Below are 10151 nucleotides of genomic sequence, written 5' to 3'. Positions count from 1 at the left end.
GGAAGGATCTCGGCTTGGACACAGCTTCCTCAGAACACCTTCTCTGACTCCCCTGTGAGGCCAGGTCCCTGTGCTGGATTCCCCACCCTGGCCCTTCTTCCCTTGTGACAGCCTCTACACCATGAGCATCTTTCTCCCAGAACCCTGAAAGCTTCTTGTGGGTCCAGTGAGGAGGGATGTGTGCCTGACCACACTCCCGGAACTTACTGTGCCCTGTTATAAATTGTTTCATAAAATCTTAGTGAACAGGCACAGGAATCAATGCTTCCTAATGTACCTCATACACAAGTTGCATCACTAAAATCATCCTTTCATAAAGGGTCATAACTCTTTTCAGTAGCCAATATACTGTTTCAAGGAAAATCTGTAAAAACAAAATGGCATTGATACTTCAAATTTGGCGTATAAAGAAATTTCCAAATTCAAATTATTCCATCTAAGTTACTTGTCTTATAGGTCAAATATGAGTATTCTTGTAGTTTTTTAATCCTTCAGAGTAAAATTTTGGTGTTTAGAGCATACAAGCTGAAAAGCAATTTTGCTTCAAAACATTCTTTCTAATGTGCCACACATTTATTTTTAAAAACTATTACCAAAGAAGATGTATTTTTAAGTAATTTAAATATACAACTTGCAACAAACACATATATTGTAAATCTACTCTTCTAAAAATGAGGAGCAGCTATGTCCACTTTCACATCTAAAATGTTAAAATATCTATACAACACATTGCTTATTTAAAACCAAATGTAAAATACGGTATTGATAATTCAGCATGCATATTCGTTCTGTTTGAAAATTTTTTTAATTATTGAAAATAACTGAATATCTTTTTAAAAATCATCTGTTTGAAAGATGTTAGAAAAGAGAAGGTAGAAAAGTAGGACTGTGTTATCACCTAGCAGTTTAACCTAATTATAAAAACACACATACACGTATCTATGTGTGCATATGTGTGTATACACATACATACATACATACGTGTGTGTTATAACGACATTCCATTAGTATCACCCATTCTATTTTTTGCTGGCATATACTGTTTTTATTATTCTAGAAAGCAAGGCACATCACAATCTCTAGTCTTGAGCCCAAGTAACTGTTCTCTCTCCAGCAGTTTCTGCCAGGTCTGCCAGTTTTTGGGTTTGGAAATTCCCTCCTTGCTCACCCCTTATGGGCAGTGTGTCCACCCCACCTAAGGCCCTCTGGTTCTGAGGGAATGTATTCTCTTCCCGGGTCCACAAGGGGGCGTAATTTCAAAGGCCAAAACTTCCCAGCGCCATAACCTTGCCCCCTCCCCTCTTTCTCCATCCAGGGATTAGAGGTCTTTAAATTTTCGCACACACAGGAAAGGACCAAAGGTCAATCACTCCAGCGGAAGTTTAAAGGAACTCTTTGCGTTGGCCAGGGGGCTTGGAGAAGGTGGGAATTCCTCCCAGGTTAAAAGTCCTCTGCTTCCTCACCTCCGTGGAGTCCATCTTTGGCTCCCCTTCCACCAGCCTCGTGGAAGCTTTCTCTCTGTCCAAGATTTCCTCCTCTGGGGTCCCCTTCCACTCAGTGTGGAAGCTGCTTTCCTCTCCGGGATTCCAGACTTGGGTCCCCTTCCACAATCCTTGTGGAGGCTTTCTCTCTCTCATCTTTTTCTCTCTCTCTGCCTAAATAAATCACTTTCTGCAAAAACTCTTTGGGATCTGATATTTGCTTGCAAGCACACTGCACCGTGGTCCCCTCTCCCATTCTTAGGTAAGTGAAAGACCAAGAGTCTAAAAAAAAAAAATCCTCTCAGGGGCACTAAGCGCTCCCCCGCACCCCAAAAACCAGGCAACAGTTCCACTCGAATGCTCTGAAAATCTCATGAGCATAAAGAGAGTTTTCTTCTAGGAAAACAATAATGGCTCAGTGACTGATACCCTATGGGTTCATAAAGAAAGATGAATCTATTTGATTTGTCTATTACCCTGGAAGAGCATATTGAATAATTTTCTTTTTTGGAATAAGTAAGAGTGCAGTTGACTCAAACCATCTGGAAGTTCTCTTTAGTTGTCAAATTCTGTGATTACGATAGGAAAAGATGGCATCATCCACCCAGCGCTCACCTGAGCTCCTTCTCTGTACCCTGAGGAGGATCCTGGGGGCTGAAGTCACAGCATAGGGTGCTTGTGAGGCCATCCTTACCCAGGACCAGCACCAAGGGTGTTGCCACCAGGGATAGCCAGCATCTCTGAGGACCTCTGCTGTGGGCATTCCTGCAACTTCTTCCCTGTCCCTCCTCCCCGCACCCACACACTTCTTCCCTCCTTTCTGATCAAGAATATACCTTGGGAGCAGGTAGGCAGGAACCAGCAACCTCTTGAGACCCAGCGCTTCCAGAAAGAGATCAGCAGCTCTCTGTTCTGGGGATGTTTCCAGGAGCTTTTTTCTGCCTGGTGGAGATAGAAGGGGGCTACTACTCCTTAACACCCTCTTTCAGGGATGTCTCCCTGGTTTACTCTCTCTGGCCAGGGCATTCATTTGGAGCAGACAAGGCCATCCCCGTCCCAAGTCAACATCTGGAAGTTGCTAGGTCATGGGTTCCAGGTGTTTAGAGCCTCTCATCAGCATGTGACTTGGTTGTGATGATAAAGTCTGACCTCACCTCAAAAAGCTCAGCTACAACCTCTACACATTGTCCCTGAAAGCAAATTTCTCAGGCAGCTGTGGAGCTGAGCCCGTGGCCTGGTAGGTGCGCCAGGGTGTGTAGCCCTCACTGGGCATTTCATTCCTGTTGCCAGCATGGGGCTGGAACCACAGTGGGTACCCAGCAGCCCCCTGTTGGAAGGATGAATTTGAGCACCCTACTCCTCATGGACAGCTTGGGCTCATTAAGTTCTCAAGAATCCAAAGGCCTGTGACGACTAGGACATCCTCCCACAGGTGAATTCAAACTGAACAAAAACCCTGCAAACTAAAGGAAAAAGAAAATGAGCCAAGAAACTATGACTTCTTCCCACTAGGAAGACTATTTTATTGGTTATTTTGGAAATAACAATCTTTCACTTTTCTTATCCCCACTTTATAAGGAGCGCTGCTTTGCTGGGCTGCTCTAAAAACAGTGGGTAGTCTTGTATGTTACTCTGGACATTTTTAGGTTCCGGCTTTATCCTTTTATTTTCAAAATGTGGTAAAACATAGATAACATTAAATTGATTACTTTTAACCATCTTGAACTGCACAGATTGGTAGCATTAAATGCATTCCCATTTTTATGCAAACAGCACCACCATCCATCCATGAATGCTCTCATCCTGAGAATTCTGGAAGTGTGTCTGGAACTAGCATCTTGTTTGGGAAGTGCAGTATTTTTCTATCAATGAAGCACTAAGAGTGGGGAGACGCCTTCTGAGGGGGCATCACAGCAGGGGAGAGGAGCGGGAGACAAGCACTGGCTGCACTGATACTCAAGCCACTGAACAGTGGAAACAGTCCAGTCTGTGGTACCACTTCCCCATTGGAATGTCGTGCCTTTTCCTACCCATTTTTGAGAACTTTTTGCATATTATGGATAATATTAGGGATAATAACCCTTTATGTGTCAAATACATTGGGATGTTATTTTCCCCGTCAATTTCACCTTTCCACATTGTTTATCGAAGTTATTTGCCAGAAGTCAATTTACAACTTCTTATGTTGTCAAGTATGTAATACAGTCCCTGAAAATTTCAGGAGATTTCGATCTTGGTTTAAAAGGTATCCTTAGTCCCAAGTTATTTTAAAAATACATTCTTTTAAATTTTCGTTCTAGATACATATTGTTTTGTTTTACACTTAAAAGTTCTTATCCATTTACTTTGGGGTAAGATGGGGAGTAGGAGGCCAACATTATTTATTTCCAGAAAAACCACCAATTCTGCCAGGCTCATTTACTCAACTTTCCCCCACTTAAAGTAAAATCATATCTTTGTTTACTATCAAATTGTGATAAATATTGTGATTGACTTTGATACCCTCTAACCTGTACCTCTGATTTAACTGCATTGATTATATAGCCTTCTTAATGCTTTCTTTACTCTTCCATCAAAATTTTAAAATTAAAGCTTGATTCTATTTTTATCTCATTCAGTTGCTTACTGTAATTATACTAAATTTGTATAACTTGAGGAACATGAAATCTTTAGTCATAGTCTGTCATCCAAGAACACAGGCTCATTCTATAGGATCATCTATTATTTTGTATACTGCAGTAAATTTTGTGTCTAATTTTTCAGTTTTCTGAAATTTGTAAATATTCTACAATGTCACCTTTGAATTGCTTTTGCAATTTGTACAACAAAATTTTATGTTAAGCAAATCATTGAAATAGAAAGAATTTCATGAAGTCAAGGTGGTCCAGGTTTGCTCGTAACAAGCCTTCGTCTCCTGCCTTCTCCTTTTTTCCTCTACTCTACCTTCCTAGTCCTAGAGCACTAGGATAAAAACACGTCCATTCAGCCACCTTATACAGAGTCCCACCAGAAAGGAGTCCCCTGAAACTCAAGCCAAATGCCAGAGGCAACACAAAGAGGCTCCTTGGGTGGTGCTGGTGAAGTCTGGGTGCAGGCCCTGTCCGGGGTGTACTTACTGAAGCAATCTGGCTCCATATGTCTTGCAAACAATTTCAAAGCAGCTATAAATCCCTTGACCCAGAAGCTCAGACATCAGAAACAAACAGCTTATTTGAAATACAAAAATTGTTCCCAGACCTAAGGGAAGGGCAGCGGTCTCCTCAGCAGTCAGTCAATCTCTTCAGGTCTTTCCATGGAAGACACAGACTCTTCCTGGTACTGGAGGCAAAGAAAATTCTAGTGATCTTGCAACAGCCCCTTCATCTTTGCCATGTGGTGGGCTTTGCTTTACCAAACCGGGTACAGAGGTTTGAGGAATTAGCACATAATCAAATTATGAGAACTGGAGCTTTGGGTTTGCAAAAACCATCATGAGCACAGCACAGAACAATGTCAGCTTCTCCTGATGCAGGAAAGGTGAGGCCTAAAACTCTGACCCTAAGAGTGAAGACAAGAGATACTGTGCAAAGTGGAGGGACTAAGAATAGAGGTATGAATATGAAAGTTATAACACTGATCTAAATATATTGATAGAAGCCCCATTTTTATACCAAAAAGGCAACAGATCACTCCCTTACATAGGCATTTCAACAGGTCTATTCTACAGAGATGCTACTAACATATTATGTATGCCCAAAAACTCAAACTTTTTGACCCTAAGTAAAAATAGAAAATTTATATTGTGAATCTGAGTACCCCCATATATACAAGTGAAACAAAAGTTTTATGAAATAATCCCTGATGCTCTCTCATATATTCAGTTCTATTCTACACGATTGCATTCTCTTCCATTTCATTCCTCCCACTTTTTAAAAATAAGATGATGGAGGGCCTAACAAGATGGCACATGAGAGGAGGGGAATGTCTGTGCCCTCCGTAATAAAGGATAAAACAGTGACTAAACAAGCTCATTTGAACTGGAGGGTTTGAGAGAAAACCCTGGACAGCAGAGAAGAGACAGAGAACCTGTGGGTCAAGGAAACCTGTAGAGGTGGTCAGATAGAGAGAAAATCCAAATACCCTGCTCTGTCACACCATCTTCCGAGTCGGGATCAACTGGGAACAAGACGACCATTTCCTTAGTGGGAAAAACGTAAGCAAACAAACTCCAGCAGTCCCATGACCATCGCAGATACCTGCTTTCTTTGTTGCTGGGAACTCCTGTAGCCTCTACAGATTCTGAGTTCAGTTTAGGGAGCTGCTTGATGCCCACAGGGCTATACTGCCCCAAAGGAGGGGCCCACATGCAGCACCATCTAGAAAGCCAAGCCATAGCTGAGTCTCTTCTGCTCCATGAAGTAGTGGTCACTGCCTCCTTCCATCCCAGAGGCTACCCTGTCATGACAAAAGGATTCTCCAGGAAAGCAGCTATTGCTCTTTATATCATAGAAACAAACTGTCAAAGAGGTTTGTCTTCCACATCTTAGTGACTGCAACACTCTAACTGTGGACTGATTTCTTGTGCCATCAGTGTGCTCATCAACTGGGCCTGTTGCTTCCAGGAGATCCCCATACTAAACCTGCAGACCAGCCCCAGTAATCCACAGCCAGGAGAGTGTTTCCAGGGGAGTCCCATCTGAAACTGGCAAACCAACCCCTGTGACTCAGTAACACTCTCACTAGATAGGCATGCAGCCTCCTGAGACCGCCTTCCTGCAGCCCGCAAGCAAACAAACTGCACATGCTCCTGCAGTCTAGGTCACCAAGGCACTCACAGGTATCACCAAAATGGATAATAGCAAAGGAAAAAAAAGGGCAAGAGAAGAGCACAGATACTGCACTACTGTGTCCTCCTAGAACTAAAGCAGAGGCAGCCCATCCAACTGACACTCTAAGATACATCTCCAGGTGAAAGTCCTTCTCACATAAGCCACTCTACACAGTTAGAAAAGGTGACCATGTCAACGGTATCATAAATATAAATATAGGAGATAAGAAACATGATAATGCAATGAAAGTTTACGCCACCAAAGGTGCACAATAATTCTTCGGAACATTACCCTAAATAAATGAAAAATTTCAAATTGCCCCAAAAGGAATTTGAAATATTGATCTTAAGAAAATTCAATCAGATACAAGAGAGTACATATAGACAACTTAATCAAATAATAATTTTAAAAAGCCATAACCTGAATGAGAAATTCAACAAAGACATTGATATCATTAAAGAAAACCAACCAGCCAACACAAACCTTAGGAATGAGGAACTGAATGAATGAAATAACAAGTACAACTGAGAGCTTCCATGGCACACTAGATCAAATAAAAGAAAGAATTTCTGAACTTTCAGACAGGACTTTTAAAATAACCCAGCCCAAGGGAAAAAAGGAAAAAAAAAAGAATCAAAGCCTAATCATAACACAAAGACTTGTGCTATGCCATTCAGATAACAGATTTTGGCAATATAGAAGAGAAATAAGAGAGAAGAGACAGACAAAGACACAGTAAGCTTATTCAACAAATTAACAGCTGAAAATCTCCCAATTCTTGGGAGATATGGACATCCAGATCTATGAAGCTTCAAGGGTTTCATCCATATTCAAGCCAAAAAGGTCTTTTCTCAGGCACATTATAATCAATTTGTCAAAAGTCAAACACAAAAAATTCCAAAATTAGCAAGAGAGAAGCATCAAATCACAAGTAAGCAAGTCTCCATATGACTATCAGGAATTTTCACAGCAGAAAGCCTGAAGGCTAGAAGATATTAGGATGGTATATTCAAAGTGCTAATGAGAAACCTGTCAGCAAAGAGTACTGTACTTAGCACAGCTACCCATCAGAAATTAAAGAAATAAAGTCTTTCCCAGACAAGCAAATGTTGATGGAATTCATCACCATAAGACCAGCCTGACAGGAAATGCTTAAGGGAGTCCTTCGATCACAAGTGAAAGAAAAATAACTACTAATACAAAAACACTGGACGCTATCAACTTAATTGTTAAAAATAAATTCAGTCAAATCGAGAATTGTGCATTACTGAAATGATCCTTTAGAATCTCTCAAATCACCCTTGAGAAAGTTGAACATCCTTTATTTTTATATTTACACTGAGTTCTTAACAAATACACAATACAGAACAATGTAAATCATGGCAAAAAGTATAAATTTTGTACATTGGCATGGGATGTGGAGGGAATATAGCATGTCCATGTGTGATCACAACTTTTTATCAGCTTTAAACGGTCTATCGTAACTATAAATTTTTCATTGTAAGCTACAGAGTAACCAGAGGGAAAAAATTACATCAGATATGTCAATGAAATGAAGACAGGAATCAAAGCTTATCAGTACAGACACTCACCAAACCATAAAGAAAACAGTAAAAGGAGGAGGAAACAAAAGATCTACAAAACAACCAGAAAACAATTAACACAATGACAGAAGTAACTTCTTACCTTTCAGCAATATCCTCGAATATAGATGGCTTCAATTCTCTAATGAAAGGATGTGGAGTGGCCAAATGGTTTTTCATACATGTTTCCCTGGTCCAGACATCCAAGAGTATGTCTTTCACTTGGCCATAAGAAAATCTAGAGTGTCGTAATGTGTGGTGAAGGGTGGATCCAGCTAGCATGCTCCCAAAGACGAAATTATGTTGATCATATTTTAATCCATTACATTGTTCCACTATACAGGTATTGATCGACTTACGACCTATGCAACTTACGACCATTCGACTTTACAATCACAATCGCTAGTCACGACTGCTCCGTGTCTGGCAGCGCAAACGTTGCCCAGCTGGGCCTACGATAATGCGGACCAGCTTCCGGCAGCACTACCATTTCCGCGTGCACCATTTCAGCTGTTATCCCAGACTCGGTACAGCAATTTGTGTTTTGTGTCTTGGATATTTTTCATCAAACCCCTCCCAAGATGTCTACCAAGAGGAAATTGTCTTTGTCTATGCCTCAGCCTGCCAAGAAGGAAAGAAAGGCCATCGATCTCAACACAAAAATGAAGGTAATTAAGCAGTACGAAGGAGGAAAGAAATTGAATGTGATCACACGTGATACGAAGTTATCACACTCGACTGTGTCGACGATTTTGAAAGATAAAGAATTCGTGAAGCTGTGAAAGGTTCTGCACCCATGCGATCAACAGTTACAAAGCAACGAAGCAGGCCCATCCACAAAATGGAGAAATTGCTATATATTTGGATGGAAGATCAAATTTAAAAACGGACACCATTAAGTCTTTTTACTGTGCAGATGAAAGCAAGAAGTCTATTTCAGACTCTGAAGGAGCGTGCTGGAGAAGATTACAGTAGAGAATTTGTAGCAAGCACTGGCTGGTTCCAGAGATTCAAGAAAAGATTCCAAATGCATAGTGTTCGAGTGACTGGAGAAGCAGCGAGTGCGGATGAGGAAGGAGCACGTAAGTTTGTTGATAGTCTGGATGAATTAATTACAGATGAGGGATATCTAGCAGAACAGATTTTCAATGTTGATGAAACTGGATTATTTTGGAAACGGATGCCAGCACGCACTTACATTCACAAAGAGGCCAAAAGCATGCCGGGATTTAAAGCATTTAAGGATAGGCTAACTCTGCTGCTTGGCAGGAACATCGCAGGGTTTAAGCTGAAGCCGTTCTTAATTTATCACTCAGACAACCCGCGTGCGTTCAAGAATGTTAACAAGCACACACTGCCCGTCTGCTTTCGTTCTCAGCGTAAAGCATGGATGACACAAGGATTGTTTGAAGACTGGTTTATGAACTGTTTTATTCCTCAAGTTCGAGAATATTGTTTGGAGAAAGATATTCCTTTCAAGATTTTATTGCTACTCGATAATGCGCCTGGACACCCACCACATCTAGGCGATCTCCATCCAGATGTAAAATTTGTTTTTCTTCCGCCAAACGCGACTCCATTCATCCAGCCTATGGACCAAGGATCGATTGCTACATTAAAGGCCAATGGAATGTTTCCTATGGTATTTTTTACACCTGTATTTTGTATTTTTGTATGCACCTGTATTTTGTAATTTTGTATGTTTTGCAGATATTAAGCCAGTTGTACTGGTAATGCAGTGTTTTACTTAAACCTGACGAATGTAAAAATAAGAAACAAAATGGTGTAGAGATGATACAAATGGCATAAAATGAACAAAGAAAATTATGATATATAACAATAAAGAAAGAAAATTATGATAAAATGTGACTTAAAGATTTTTATAACATCATTTCACAGTACTGTACATATAGCCTACTCAACTTACAACCAAATCGTGTTACGACCGGTCTGTCGGAATCAATTGTGGTCGTAAGTCGAGCACTAGCTGTAACTTGAAAATAAATAATGTACTTGCTTTCTAGACACATCCAGGAAGACTAGAGAAACTGGCTTTTATCTATATGGAATAGTCCACTGGTGAATTTCTTTCAGGATAGACCAAAGCTGATCTAGAACATCATCTTTACATACTTAGATTCTTCCCACCAAACAAGAAAGGACATATGGGCTGAAAGGCTCCATTAGAAGAGCAACGTGGGATGGTGCTGTGCTGACAGCTGGTGATCCCTGCCCTACATCTTTGAAGAGGACTGGAGCCCAGAGTGGGCCATGGTCAA

This window comes from Cebus imitator, unplaced genomic scaffold (genome assembly GCF_001604975.1).
Source record: "Cebus imitator isolate Cc_AM_T3 unplaced genomic scaffold, Cebus_imitator-1.0 Scaffold244, whole genome shotgun sequence".
In the NCBI taxonomy this organism is placed as follows: domain Eukaryota; kingdom Metazoa; phylum Chordata; class Mammalia; order Primates; family Cebidae; genus Cebus; species Cebus imitator.
The sequence above is the reverse complement of the archived record's forward strand: the minus strand, read 5'-3'. Positions refer to the sequence as shown.